Source organism: Gigantopelta aegis, chromosome 1 (assembly GCF_016097555.1).
Source record: "Gigantopelta aegis isolate Gae_Host chromosome 1, Gae_host_genome, whole genome shotgun sequence".
NCBI classification, from domain to species: Eukaryota; Metazoa; Mollusca; class Gastropoda; order Neomphalida; family Peltospiridae; genus Gigantopelta; species Gigantopelta aegis.
The window spans coordinates 13,213,773-13,230,341 of NC_054699.1; the positions used below are offsets into that span (position 1 = coordinate 13,213,773).

At 33.8% G+C, this 16,569-nt stretch overlaps 1 long non-coding RNA gene across 1 annotated transcript; it reads left to right on the top strand.

The window, feature by feature from the left end:
* Positions 1-8,822: 8,822 nt before the first annotated feature.
* LOC121370869 lies at positions 8,823-12,383 on the top strand. Its single transcript, XR_005957738.1, has 5 exons — positions 8,823-8,915; positions 9,157-9,282; positions 10,569-10,694; positions 11,720-11,815; positions 12,258-12,383. It is a non-coding gene; the product is annotated as an uncharacterized LOC121370869 (long non-coding RNA).
* The last annotated feature ends 4,186 nt before the right edge of the window (positions 12,384-16,569 follow it).

The window sequence follows — 16,569 nt, forward strand, 5'->3', positions numbered from 1 at the left end:
ATCACTTGGGTATCATGGGTTGTCGTTTTTGCTCCAATGTAGCATATCAATAGGCCAAATAGTGTACATGTTTCCTTTGAATTATTTAACAGAGAAAAATAAATAACCCCATTTTGTTCCGTTAATGCAACTTGAAATATATTTAGTTAAATAGTTTATTATATTATTACGGCATTTATGTTGTTTTATAAGTCAGGTTGATCAAAGAGAAATATATATATATATATATATATATATATATATATATATATATATATATATATATATATATATATATATATATATATATATAATCAATATATTCATATTTGTTTTGGAAAGATATAATAATATCGTGGGATTCATATCTTACAAAAAGCAAATCTAAGATTATGACTGAAGTGATATTGCTGGCATTCGTTTGAGCGTATTGATGATTACTTGAGTGATAGGTATCAATTTGACTTACAATGAACTTAAGTCGAAATACAAGCTTACTGTCAATGTTTCTAACTTACCGAGGTTTTATTAGCACCTGTGTAGCATTCTGTAAAGTTATATATAAAATTATTTCCATTCAATATTACACAATTGAATACAACTACTAGAAAATGTAGATTAAAACAAAATAATAATAATAATAATAATAATAATAATAATAATAATAACAATAATACTACTAATACTACTACTACTACTACTACTACTACTACTACTACTACTACTACTACTACTACTACTACTACTAATAATAATTATTATTATTATTATTATTATTATTATTAAAATAATCCTTTTTGAAAATCAGCGTATAACAGAAAATATGGACAAATTACTCGTTGTCATATCAGAAAAAAAAATATCTACAAAAAAAAACCTCGTGCCAGAAACTATTATTACAAACTGGGAGCAATTAAGTGGTTTGAGCGGTTTTATTTCAAATGCATAAACCTAATGTTTTTGTCCTTCTAATCTAGCTTGTACCCGTGGCTTCTGGGGTCCAACATGTGGTGACAGCTGTGGCCATTGCAGTGGTGATTCATGTGCTAAAGAGGACGGACATTGCCAAAGTATGTATTAAACTCTGCATGCATGTATGCATGAAGTTAACTATTTATTATATGCATAGCTAAGAAATATTTAGATATACACGTTGTATTGGGTGAGACTTATATTCTCACTGTAAAAGACATATTTTCATGGACTAGAAGTACTGGATGTTTTTTTTTTAGATAGAACAATTTCTCTTTTTAATTATCGTTTTTCTCTGTGTAATTTGATGATTACCAATGCATATGGTTGTATTTGAAAAAAAAGAAGTAATTTAAACATTTGTTCCTGTCACAAATGGATATATATGCTGTAACGTTGACATACTGTGTGTGAACCCCAGTAGTGGTGACTCAATATTCGTTCATTGCCTTTTGTAACTTCGATTAACGTTTTTAACGTTTTAGTCGACCGACCAATCCTGTGAAGTGTGCTTTGAAAACTGTTTATGGACTTTTTGTTAAAAGTGGGTAACCATGCTACATTACATAGTGTCTTGGTGGTCTAACAGAAGTAATTCCAAACAACTTTGTTCAGTTTGTCAGGACATTGATGAAAAGGATGTAGTTGCCTTACGTGGTAAAGATGCCAGTGGCGTTAATGCAATATTAAAGAGACAGACTCTAGTTTTTGAATATTACTACATATTTTTAATTATTAAAGCTGTTATTTTTATCATTTGAATTACAAATGCTTCTATTTTATTATTTAGAATATTCATTTTCGTACACTTGAAGTGGTTTTGGTCATCCAGGTTTTTAAATACCGCAAAATGCGTTTTGCATAATTCCAAAAGCGCACGTTCGTCTGGGAAGTAAAGCTTATCGAGACAAACTCCAGTTATTTTAGACTGCATTTCTCTGTTTAATCATCACTGACTTTTTTTTTTTTTTCATCACTGACTTTAGTTTCTCTCTGTTATAACCTTATCCAAATGAGTGTTCCAGGTTCGTAGATTAATTAAAATTAGTGTCCATCTTCGCATGCTGAACCTAGGGTCTGCGCCTTTACAAAAGACCTTGCAAAAACAGAGTAGAACAGAACATGGTACAGTCATCACAAAACGTGGGCTTACAAGTACAATAAAGTTTAACAGCCCAATTGACGGTCTGGTTTCCACTGGGAAAAAACAATTACATTTTTCAAGGAGTATATCGAAAGCTCAAAAGTGAAAAAAGAAAAAGAAAAAAGCTCGATGTGATGACTGGACACAAGACGTGAAAAACCACATAGAATATTGTGTTTTATTACATACCCATTAAATCATACTATATAAATACAGTCCTGAATACGAAAATGAAATACACTTTTTCCGTATTCAACGCAACTACCGGAACTATGCCGTATTCAACCCTACTATTTATTATAGCACATTGTTACCGTGAATGCCCATAGCGATATGTAAGCAAAGTTGGTGCTTGGTTTGAATTGCCCATTAAAGCAGTTAACTGATTAAAATGTTATTTTGTGGAACATTTCAAGTGAAAATAGACGAAAACGGTGACGAATATTTACAATTCAAGACGGGAACACTACTCACCAACGAACTTTTAATCCACGATTAAGGTCAACGGCATTAACCTTTTGGACCCTTGTTTTGGCTTCGTACACAATCAATAAAACATACCCAACGGTAATTGTGTGATATGATATATTTGACAAAAGGTACTTTTTATTTCTTTCATCTTTTAAAACTTAAAATTAATACTTTGTCCAGAATTATGAAAAAAAAACAAAAAAAAAAAACAAAAACCCGTTTGTAAACAGCGTTGTCTGGTAGCTATAGGAATTTGACAGGGGTCAAGGTTAGTAGACTAGTTTTTATTTTAATGTGGCGAAGTATTGTAATAATATAGCTAATTTTGAATTTAAATGACGTCAGTATTCCAATGACGTCACTTTGCGTCTCCTTACAATAACTATAAACTTGGTACATGACGTTTCCTTTTTAAGAATATTGGAAACATTTCAATGCAAAATTGTTATTGACTTTTTCTTAACATTACTAATACACCTGAATGTGTTTGAACAAAATCTTGTGATTACAAAATTGTACCTTTTACGCAATATGGATTTCTAGTGAAATTACTGTAAGATATGCTATATTTATTGTGTACAAAGAAAGCCAAAACAAGGGTGCGAAAAGTGACCGTTTTCGACTTTAGCAACAATGACGTCACATGCACGTCTCCTCGCGTAGAAAACTTGGATGAACTGACAACCGGATTTGTCAGTGGAGCGATGATTTATGGAGGCACATTTAATATAAACTTCAACTTTTTCAGCAACGAGTAATTCCATTAACATCAATAAAAGAAAACACACCGATGATGACACAGACACTGAGTGAACAATTCTTGACATTTTTCTTTGTTGATAAAACTGGCGCGCTGAAGGTTTTGAAACGTATTACGAGCAAATTAAATATTACATTGTTCGTGAATTTTAGCTATTACATTGTCTTTAAAAGGCATTTCAATCAATATCATTAAAACTATAGATAACTTTTCACACATTCTTTCTTATTTCTGTTTATTGTTTAAATAAAACTATATTCCTGCGTGTAATAATTGGTGGTCCATCGGTCCGCGTAGTAACACAGCTGACCTAGTTGTGTAAATTGAGAAATCCCCGTAATTAGCTAGCAGTGTTACAAGTTTTAAACTATTATTTGAAAACAAAATTCCAATTTAGGGTATGTAATAAATACAAAATTACATATATATTCGTGGAATACAGAAATCAGAAAACCACATGTATGTAGTTTTGTCTATGTATGTAGTCATATTTTCAATGCATAAAATTACAAGGGGTAATAAAACTCAAATATGTGTTTCTACCAGTAAAGCTGTGACCACTCCAGGGTTCCCCTCAACTTATATCATATTGTTATATATGCCAATCTGTGTCGACAAGTGATTAGACACTTCACGCCTACCCCGAAGGGTTTTGCCCTGGCAACAACAGCCGTACCCTTCTCTGGGTTTCCAAAGGAAAGGCCCACTCGGTGCACCCATCATGCGCATAAAAGCTATACCCATGCAGCTTGTCCACCCGCGAGGGTCACCTACGCGAATGTATTTATACGCTTGGCCTATCGAGGGTCCCCAACGAAAGGTTGGAGGCACCTATAACCAAGCTACCAAAGGCTTCCCAATCCCAAACGAGGGTCCCCTACGATTGAGATTAATGTGCCAAGCCGCCACAACTCCGCCATTGGATTAACAACGCATGCTAGCCGAATAAAAACACAACTTCAAATGACACAATTTTAAATGTCACCAAACACTGCGTCCAAAACATCTCACGTCTTTAAAGTCCTCATTGGTATCACAGTTGAAACTGGAAATCCAATCTCTCCCGTCCTAAGGGTGCTCACGTCGTGTGAGGAAACAATCATCAAAATACAACCTACAATAAATAATACATTTCTACGGCAGAAACTGGATTTACTAACATGTGTGAACACAAATAAACCAACATAATAAGTACATTTTCAATATTAAGTGATGTACATATGAATAAACTATACAGATATTAGCAGGGAAAAATTACTGCACATTATATATGCTGTTGATGTACAAAACAGATTACTATGAGATTATTATACCTTTACCAATAAATTGGTGGGATGGGTGGGTTGACCTCGTGGTACGGCAAAAGTATTATAATTCAATAACGCCTAGAGGGATAACACGAATGCTGAACTGAGAAATCAAGAAAAGATAACTCTAGGCTAAATATTATGTGGTCTCACACCCTAATAAAATGTTGTTCTTGTGTAACAAAACATTTATGGCTCAGATGATTTCGAATGTCGCCAAAATTGATTTGTCACAACAAAGCCAACATGTAGACATCACTACTATACAAATCAAAACAAAAAGCCTTCGATTGGAATTACACTGACATAGCATTTATTACACTTGCATGTATAGCCTGCGTGAAAGAATTCATATGACGGATTCATGGTGGCTAGGCACCGACTACGCGCCTACCCCGAAGGGTTTTGCCCTGGCAACAACAGCCGTACCCTTCCCTGGGTTTCCAAAGGAAAGGCCCACTCGGTGCACCCCTCATGCGCATAGAAGCTACAGCCATGCAGCTTGTCCTCCCGCGAGGATAACACGAATGCTGAACTGCGAAATCAAGAAAAGATAACTCTAGGCTAAACATTTTGTGGTCTCACACCCTAATAACATTTTGTTATTGTGTAACAAAACATTTATGGCTCAGATGATTTCGAATGTCGCCAAAATTGATTTATTGACAATTAATTGAACGTACTAGGGTGACACTCCATACTAGATGTATGCATTCATTCATTCATTCATGAATGCATGAATGAATGTTTAACGACACTCCAGCACGAAACATACACCGGCTATTGGGTGTCAAACTATGGTATATGCAAGACATTAATTGATGATCAATATCAACATACAAATTCAACAGTTAAATAAAAACACAGTGTAAAGAACTGTGCAAAAATGCAAATATCACAGATAGGTAATATTAAAACGTTGAATAAAAGTCAGTATGATGCATTCATATTCATCAAACAAAAACATTTCAATGACAACTTTACATTGGAAACTGTTCAGCGTTAAAAAAACGAAAAAAACACACAAAAACAACGTTAATCACTAGTTTATTATTATGTATGGATATCCAAAATGACTCCAAAAAGAAACCGCTCTACATATTCTTACGTCATTTGAATATCGCGTAATGACCGACCAGAATATTAAAGTTGCGAATACTGTTTACAAAAACACGTTGTATTAAGCTTGAAATTATAATATTATGGAAAAGAGAGTACTACCCTCGTGTGTTTCGGTATCGTCAATATCATATATTAGGAATAACAATAATGTATTATGCTCGCTATATATATGATATTGACGATACCGAAAAAACACTCTGGTAATAACCTATAAAATATATATATATATATATATATATATATATATATATATATATATATATATACACATATATACATATACACATATATATATATATATATATATATATATATATATATTATATATATATATATATATATATATATATATATATATATATATATATATATATATATATATATATATATATATATATATAATAATAATAATAATAATAAAAAAAAACGGCATGGGCCAATTTGTGAGCCAGAAAGGGTTTAATTATCCCCTTCGCCAGTGTGTTAATATCCATGTATGTAAGAGTCAATCTCGACCATACAATATATATATATATATATATATATATATATATATATATATATATATATATATATATATATAGATAGATAGATAGATAGATAGATAGATAGATTGATAGAGAAATATGTATATCCATTTTTGTAACTTTGAGCAAAAACACACATTACAGATAAAACATACATACCATTCGAGTTAACACATACATTTCGTTTTCCTAATCATTTGATTTGTTAAGCAGATAGTCTAACAACACCTAATTTAATTATGGTGGTTTGCATTGTTTTGCATTTTCTGTTCCAAAAGTTAAAATGAAAAATAACCCTATGATTGATCCGTTTTAACACATCATCATATCATGATATGCCATCAACATATACATTCGATTTATTTTTAAGCATGTCTTTCTGGATATTGGGGTGCGTCTTGCATTAATGTGTGTAGTTCGAGATGTAAAGAAGATTACTGTGACAAACAGTACGGAAGTTGTCAGTGTACGTATTGGATACTGTTACAATTGTCGAGTGCAATATAAGTTGTGGAAGCAACATGAGGGATAAATATTGGGGTGGGGTGGGGGGTGGGGTGGGGGGGGGGGGGGGGGGTATTGTACGTGTGCTCTTTTAGCACGAACCGAGGATTAGATGTGCTGAAATTATAAATGTTCATTTAAAAAAAAAGTACCTTGACATTTTGTGTGATATAATTTGTTTTTAAAATATGCTTATTTTATAGTTGTTGACATCTAATAGCTGATGATTAATAAATCCCTGTGTTCTAGTGATGTCGTTAAAGAAAGCAAACTTTTAGTTCGTAGGTAAAATAGTGTCTCTTATAGTTACAATAGTTCTATTGTGTATACTTCATTGATTATGACTATTGGTTTCAATCTGTTTATTGCTCCAACATTATTTGGTATGAAAGTACATGGTTGAAAAATGCAGGCGAAGTATAACAGAATTTGACTTACGCGGAATATTAGGATTTTGTCTTGGAGTAAATAACCGATGGGGTTAACGATAAGACGAGACAAAGTTGTTTTGACCTAGTTTAAGACTCGGTCAAACCTTATTGTGAAGTTATGTTCGTATTTTCTAAATCCGTCTGTTCCTTCTCCACCTCCCTACCAACTTGTCTCTCTTCAAATATAATTACATACCCACAATTTCCTTACAGCATAAATAATAACAACCTGATAAATTTCCAATGAAAAATGAATGAATTACTGAATTAATTAATGCATAGCAACAACCCAGCACAAAAACAAACATCAGCTATTGGGTGTCAAACAAAGGTAGTATCAACGAAAAAAGTAGTCTGGCATAAAGTGATTTTATTAGATGTCTTGGCATATTTGGTAAGTACCTGTTTATGTGACGTTTTGCAATGTATGCGTTTATTTTCCTGTTCAACTTGTACTATTGGATACTGTGATGCAATTTAAAATACTATGTGTAGCGTTACATGTAAGGACATATCATGCAATAAACAGACTAATATGTTCTGTGAATACAGAATGGATTGATTTTTGTTTGGTTTTCATTGCTGTTTGTCGATGGGGTTTCTGTAGTTTTGGGTGGGTAGGGTGGGGAGTGTATGGATGTGTATATGTTGTAAGTATATGTATATATATATATATATATATATATATATATTGTCAATCCAGTCCTAGGAGAATGGCAGTAAAGGCGGAGCAGGAAGGCTGAATTGGCGTTGTGACTAACTCTAGTATCATCTAGCTGTGACAGAGGACACTCGAGCTACCTTGTGCCAAGCTCGTATACGCCACACACATTTCACGCATTCATTTATTTTAAATAAGAATCCTCCTCAGTGTGAACGTTTTTACTGTACACTTGTTGTGCGCCACCTTTTGGTGGAGTGTAATCATCTGAATCCGACGAAAATTATATATTTGGCAACAAAAGTGTTTTATAATGTTTTAAATTTCACACAGAATTAATTTTACAGTTTTGAAAACATTTTGATTTCTATATAAAGTTTAACATATACTTACATTGATTTGGGTATTGTATTGTACTTTCCCCACAACACTTTCCACTATGGGTTTACACAATTATATAATAATTTGTATTTGTAATGAAAATAATCATATTCCTGTACTTACCTATGTTTGGCAACCAATACTTCAGGCGTGGTGTTGTTAATCAGTTATTCAGTAATTCAATGGATAAATATGTTATGGTTCAGTTAAAATAATGTATGCATGTTTTTATTAACTGCAATTCACCACGCAATTCTGGGATTTGTCTAGCAGTTACAGTTGTAGATATTGCAATGGGTTTTCATGTATAAGAAACAAATTAGGAGTGTATGTATCGTTTGAAGTCACAATAGCCGATGTTTCTTTCATGCTGGGTTGTCGTTTAACATTCATTCATTTGTATTGTTTGAAGGTATAAAATTCAAATGAAAAAAGGCATTATGGTCCAACGGTTTTAGTTTAATTGTAATTGGTATATATCTCAGATGGTATTCGCAAAATGGCTAACCAACGTAATTACACAACGCTTCCGAGGCTATACATATTTTTATTTTATTTTCCAGCCTGTGACGATGGATATTGGGGTTTGCAGTGCACGGAGCAGTGTCCCAATAACTGTGAAGGAGCTACCTGTGACAAAGTATCTGGAACTTGTCGTACGTATTGGTTAATTATCGAACATGAAACGTTCCTAAAATGATCTGAATTGATTAGTTCGTTGCAATGCAGACAGATAATTAAACTATGTCGTAGATTATGATTTCTAAATGTATAAATCTCAGATAAAAAACGTTTGTTATATTTTATTTGTTTTTGACTTTCTGTACATCGGGTATAATTGGCATATCTAAGAAACATACTATGAGACTCGTCATCTCTTGAACATTTTTTTTCCAGCTTGTGCTAATGGTTACTGGGGTCAGAATTGTAAACGTAGATGTGGCCATTGCAGTGGAGGTTCCTGTGATAAACATGATGGGCATTGTGCTTGTCAGACTGGATGGGCTCCACCGAGCTGTACATGTACGTATTGGTTACTGAATATTTGTACTCTGTATCAATAATTATGTCTACTTTGAAACGATATATGTTTAAATCATTTATATAAATATTGGTTAACTAATACTTTGCTTATTAACTTTCGTCTGCTGAACTCTGAACAATATTTACCATACTGCGATATTCGCTTACATTAAGAGTATTTTAATAACCTCTCTTCCAGATCGATATTTGTTTCGTTTGAAATAACAATTTTCATCATACTTTACCCAAGTCGTGTCACAATTGTCTATCTCAGTATACGTTCTTCTTGAATTACTGTCAGTGTTATCAATGCTACATTTGCACAGAGGTTAGCAAATGCTTCCTTGGGTAAAGCATACATTTTTGTTTGTTTTTATGGTTGTGTTTTTGTTGAAAATGTAGATTCAGAAATACTAGTACATTTTGATCTGGCTTCAACAAGCAGTTAAGTCGTTATATGGGTTTGTCAGAACCCAGTGTGATTAATCCCATTTATATCTTCTAAGACATTCTGCAAACATGCTAAATGCACTAATAACCACATCGTTTATTTCATTAAGGCATTTAGTAAACATTGCACAACCAATACGCCCATCACATTTAAACCTCATTTGCCTCACCACTTTTATATTGTCAGTTACCCATAACATGATTCATAAATAGTGTTGAGCCCCAAATCCCAATGTGGTTGGGTCCCAGTATTACACTCTGGATGCGTCAATGTTTCCACTAGTGTAATCCATGCTGTATATCTGCTCAGGACAGATTTCTAAAGACGTTATGATAAGAGTTGTGAAATTATTCAATCATGAGTCGTTGTCATATGTTTTTCCATATACGTGCTTGTCCTGACAACAATATACATTTCCAACTACGTCTATAGCATCACGCCCACTCTGTAATACATGCCAATACATGCACCAGAATCCCTGTAAGCTTCTGTAAACAAAGGTATGTTTGAATGTGCAAAAAGATAACCATAGAATAATATTTCAAGGAAGGAATAGTAAATATTTGTCTAAAAACCATCGAGTTAAAACAACAAAGTTAAAAGAAAATGTTCGTCTATATAACAGCATACATCTTTAGTACATAGTTTATTACTAAAATATAATGATTGAATTAACCTGATACCGAAGTACTTTTAATAAACTAGTAATTCTAGTAAAATACAAATGCAATGTTAAATTAAAATAGTTCTTAAAAGCAGAAAACCAATGAGCTTTTTTACAATACACATATAAACACGCGAATGTTTTGAGGTTTTGTTTCTGATTGCATTTCAGCCTGTGTTGATGGGAAATGGGGAGAGTCTTGCGATATCGGCTGTGGCCACTGTATTGGAACGTCTTGTGTGAAACAGACAGGCCTTTGCCAGTGTCAGAATGGTTGGGCATCGCCGAAATGTACATGTAGGTACTATTTTTGCTGCTGTAGGTAATAGTACATATTTTGTAGTCATATGAATACACTAGATTGTAGCCCGGCATGAAATTAGAAAATGATTACGGTAGTTCTGTTTGGTAATTGTTTGCTTCTGCGTATAAAATATTCAGGGTTATTCTTCAAGAATATGATCATTTTGAAGACGGGCTGTTGCGCGTCTAGATTCAAGCTTACCGAAATGATAAATCATAATCAAATGTATAAGCTGACTATGAATTACACATGCACATGAAAATATACATTATTAATACATAACCGTACTAGTGTGCTGCCAAATTGTTTCTGACAGACTACTGGGGGGGGGGGGGGGGGGGGAGGAACGTAGCGCAGCGGTAAAGTGCTCATTTGATGCGCGGTCAGTCTGAGATCGTTCCCCGTCGGTGGGCCATTGGACTATTTCTCGTTCCAGCCAGCGAACCGCGACTGGTATATCAAAGGCTGTTGTGCTATACTGTCTGCGGTATAGTTCATATAAAAAAATCCCTTCCTACTAAAAAGTAGTGGGTTTCCTCCCTCCACCCCACCCACCCTCTCTCTCTCTCTCTCTCTCTCTCTCTCTCTCTCTCTCTCTCTCTCTCTCTCTCTCTCTCTCTCTCTCTCTCTCTCTCTCTCTAACTGTTTCAAAATGACCATATGTTTGACATCAAATAGCCGATATTAAAAGATAAATTTGGTCTAGTGGTGTTGTTAAACAAAACACTTTTGACAGACTACTGCTCCATGACTGGGATGATAATTCACAATGACGTTCTATATCCGGCATTTGTGATTCCACCCCATACAATATAAAACAACCACACATATGCTGTACCAATACACTTTAACGTGGGCTCTGTGTTCGTTCTCCGAGTGCCCTTGCAAGTTTAGACTGGATCAGGACTTTATTTAAGCATGTCCACCAGAAGCATCGCTATAACTTCAAGAATACTGAACTGTTTTATCAAAGCTATTATGCCTTTTATGTGTTGTATGTGCTTTCATTATTTTCCAGCATGTGACACTAATCACTGGGGTCTATCTTGTAGTAAAGTGTGTGGCCACTGTAAATGGGGAGCGGCCTGTAACAAACAAACAGGTTTTTGCCAGTGTATGTATTGATTTCTTCTGTGGTAAATGTTGACTATTATATTATTTTGTAGATGTTCAGATTTTGTTTAAAATAACACAGCTAATATTGTGTTCGTTATTATGGATTTATAGTTCTCCTGGATAATGTTTGTTTTATTATATTTGTTTTTTAAATATGGACGAAATATGTAATGTGTCCAGTTAACTAGTTAGTCATTTTTAGAAACGTAAACATACATATGTTTTATAATGAATATCTCTCAAACTGATATAAATATGTTAGGGTGCAAACAACATTCGAGCATGGTATACTGAAATTATTTCTGTTTGCATTTAAATGGATAACGTTATCATTCAGATACCATACATCACTATTCTGACTACCTATACTGATGCATGCATCTAATGTGCCTAAATGTGAAATAAATATACAATTTATCCAAAACATTTTTGTACACCAGCATGTGCCGATGGATATTGGGGTCAGTACTGCAATATCACCTGTGGCCACTGTAAAGGATCCTCCTGTAACCAAGTGAATGGAAGTTGTCATTGCCTCAATCGATGGGCTCCACCGACATGTACATGTATGTATTCGTTGTTGATACATATTTTATCTTCAATTCAATCCTTGCGTTGGAAAAACTGTTTGTGTGTCCACAACTCTAGAAATAGCGATTTCGTTCTTAATAATTCTGCAATAAATAAAATAAAGCCGGAAGATATTTCATCCCTATTCATTGTATGTATAGCTTGTTTAATGTGTGTTTCATCAGGTAAGTTATGATATAAATGATTGTATAACCTAATATTTACCCGTTTTCACCAATAAAAGTTAAAAGTAATTTTAACATTAAATGTACATATATATATATATATATATATATATATATATATATATATATATATATATATATCTTTGTATATATCAAGTTCCAGGATGTGACGTCAGATCCGGACAGTTTTTAATATTAAATTTAGTATTTTGCATATTTGTTTGTTTTGTTTTTGTTTGTTTGTTTGTTTGTTTGTTTTTCGTTTTTGTGTGTGTTTTTTTGTTGTTGTTGTTGTTGTTGTTTTTCGGGGGGAGGTGGGTTAGACACTATATACATATATATATATATATATTATATATATATATATAGAGAGGAGAGGAGAGAAGAGAGATAGAGAGAGAGAGAGAGAGAGAGAGAGAGAGAGAGAGAGAGAGAGAGAGAGAGAGAGAGAGAGAGAGAGAGAGTATAATAAACGAGTTACTAGTTATTATCAAATTTATGTCCCGAGTGAAATAATGTTCAGTTGTCACGAGCTTTAGCGAGTGACAAATGGAAATTATTTCACGAGGGACATACATTTGATAATAACTGGTACCGAGTGTGTTATTCTATTTATTACCTCTGCTATTTTTTCTCCAAAAGCCTTTATTTTCGACTGACATGCACGAAGCCCAACCTGTATAGGAACGATGTAAACCACTTTACGCACTGTTCTGAGAATTACTATAACGTTACATTTTAATCACGTTCATAGATAATTTTAGTTTTCTTAATTCTGCTTCAAAATCTATAATGAATTGCATTAAAATTGACATTTTTTTTATCAATTTAACACCAAAAACAGAGACCCGTAAAGGCAAACTCTTTAAACTACATGACGTGATTTTGTGTGTTTGTCAAATCGTGATGACGTCATATTTAGTACCGACAAAGTCATTGGTTTGTAAGCGTCAAATTGTCCAATAATATTGTTCGTTAGACCAATGCAGAACATTTCTATATTTCTATATATATATATATATATATATATGTGGCACACCGGTTTGGTGGACAAACCAGACTTCATCGAGGGCTATTGATCCGCCCCTACTGTTATTCCGACTTAGTGTCCAAAATATTGCTTTCATTGCTGATACTGTAAGACATATTTTACATTGCATGGGCATTAGGACGAGCAGCTTTTCAATTACAATGGCATACACGTCGTTTAGTGGGCCATCGAGGACTGAAACGATTTTACAGTGTTAGGTATTTAGTATTTTAGATTTTTTTCTTCTATTTGAAGCAAAATATTTTCTGAATTTTGCATATTTTCAGAAGCATTTTATTTTGGTGGTAGTATGAAATAGTTTGAACAAAAACACTTTAGACATAATGCACAACATGTTCTCCGGGTACTGTTATATACTGATGGAAAGAAATAAAGGATCACACAGATTGAAATAAGAAATAATGACTGCATCAAAAATCAATTCATATTGTCAGACATATAGGCAACATATTCAACACTACAGACATTCAATCCCAAATTACAACTTGGTATGAAATATAGACATAACTACGCTAGTAGTGGATTAAATATGGTATACAATTTGATGTGTTCTCTTATTTCTTTCCATCAATATTGTTATGATAATCTGGTTTTAAGTTAAATCTGGCTTTGGGTTATGTAATATGGACGTTTTTATCGTCGGGTGAAAATTCAAGTAAAAATATGGAAGACTATGTGTTTCGCTGGCTGGAGAGAATAAAATATAACTGTGGCGGACATATCTCATTATGTCCTATCATGTGTTTAAACAACGACGGCGTGCTGAAATAATAAAATAATGACTTACCTGGAGAGCAAACATGTGTTCGGCAAGGTGGCTGACATTTTGTTTTTGTCTGTTCGTATAGCCAGACCGTGATCCGTGGAGCACCTGTCTGGTGGCTTTTCGTTTTTGGAATGATTTGATTGGTCGGCGAATTAATTTACATCGTAAGTTATGAGTTCTGCACGATGTTCTTGTGGAGTGCATTCTGTTGCACACGTCTTCAGATGCCAATATAAACTGGGAATCAACGCACAATCTTCAGAACTCGAAGTTAGAGTATCTCCTGTCCAGCACCGTCAGAAGTTACCACGTCAACAAGGCATGAAGGAGCGGCGACCGGTCATCTTGTTTAGCAGCCCTTGGCAGTCGTGCATTGAACTTTTCGTGATGGACTGATTTTCGTTTGGTGACTATTAATTAATAACTTAAACGCCAGAATTCTGTGGGAAAACTTTATTTATTTAAACATATATATTTTATATAAAAACATTTAAACACTTGCTACTTGTTATGTAATTTTGTCAAGAACGTGTGTGCTCAATGTTTTAGCTATTTAGTCAATTTATTAATCGGGCAATTAGTTTATTGCATTGAATAATGTGATATTAAATATCACACAGTCTATATCTAATAATTGTATTTAATTGCATGTGATAACCTGTACACATGGCAATTGTTTAGTACCATGATTGGATAATTCGGATTTATCAATCTTGGTACACGTGACTTCTGCGGTCTATTAAAGTTTTTAATCCAGTTAGTGGTTATTGTGGATCGGGAAGGTCACAAATGGGGGCTCGTCCGGGATCTTTCTTGTAATATATATCATTGGATGGTATTAGGAGATTACAAATTGATCTATTTTGATTATTAGAATAGAGGATAATAGTTGACTGGTTAGAGTTTTATTTTGAGCACACGTTTTGACAATTACATAATCAAGTTCACATGGATAGCATATGGTCAGTAGAACAAGTAGTTGATAATTTTATATCTAGTTTAGATGAAACTGAGATAAATTATTTAACTGTAGCACGGTTGAAAGAAATTGCTGAACACGTAGGATTAGAGTTGGACATTGGTTTGAAGAAAGCTGAAATAAAATCGTTGGTGATAGGTTTCTTAAGAAATATGGCAGAAAGTAAAATTCAGTTAGATTCAAAGGTGTATACTGGTAGGGAAATTGGTAGTGTTGAACTTGATAATGAAGATAGTTTAGCTATGTTGAAACTTAAGTTGGACTTTCAGAGAGAACAATTAATGTATGAGAGGGAACAAAGAAATTTGGAGAGAGAAAATGAGAGGGAACAAAGAAATTTGGAGAGAGAAGATAGAGAAAAAAACATAGAGAATGGGAGACAACACAAAGATCTCTCGATAGGGATATTAAAAGTAGAGAGTTGGATAACTATAGCAAGTTTGATCCGCAAAGATATATTAGGATGGTTCCTATTTTTAATGAAAATCAAGTTGATGAATTTTTTGATTGTTTTGAAAAGATAGCTCTTGGAGCTGAATGGCCAAAACGGTATTGGTGTTTATTGTTGCAATCTGCTTTGAAAGGTAAAGCACAAATGGCTTATGCAGCGCTTTCTGTTGATGATTCTTCGTCATATGACTTAGTTAAAGCTGCTATTTTAAGAGCTTATGAAAAGGTGCCTGAGGTGTACCAACAAGATTTTCGAAATCTTAGGATTTCAGGTGGACAATCTTATTTAGAGTTTGCCAAAGAAAAAGAAAGGTTATTTCGGAAATGGTGTAGTTCAAAGTCTGTGAATAATGATTGTGGGAAATTAGAAGAACTCATTCTTATAGAAGAGTTTATGAGAGGTTTGCCATCAGAAGTGGTAATTCACTTACAGGTGCTTGAACCAAGTACATTAGCTGAGGCAGCTATAATGGCTGATAAATTTGTTTTAGCAAACCGTAAACCTGATTTCAGTAATAAACCGAAGTCACAAAGTTATACTTTCAAACAAAGTGGAAGCAGTAGAGATGGTTCAGTTAGGAATAATAATACACTGCGAGATATGGGTAAATCTCAAGATCAGAAAAATTCGGGATCACTCCAGTGTTTTTATTGTAAAAGAATGGGTCACATTAGACGTGATTGCCGGAAATTGAAATATGATCTTGGAAGTGGCAATCGTTCTGGGCACACAAATTTTGTATCTCAGTTG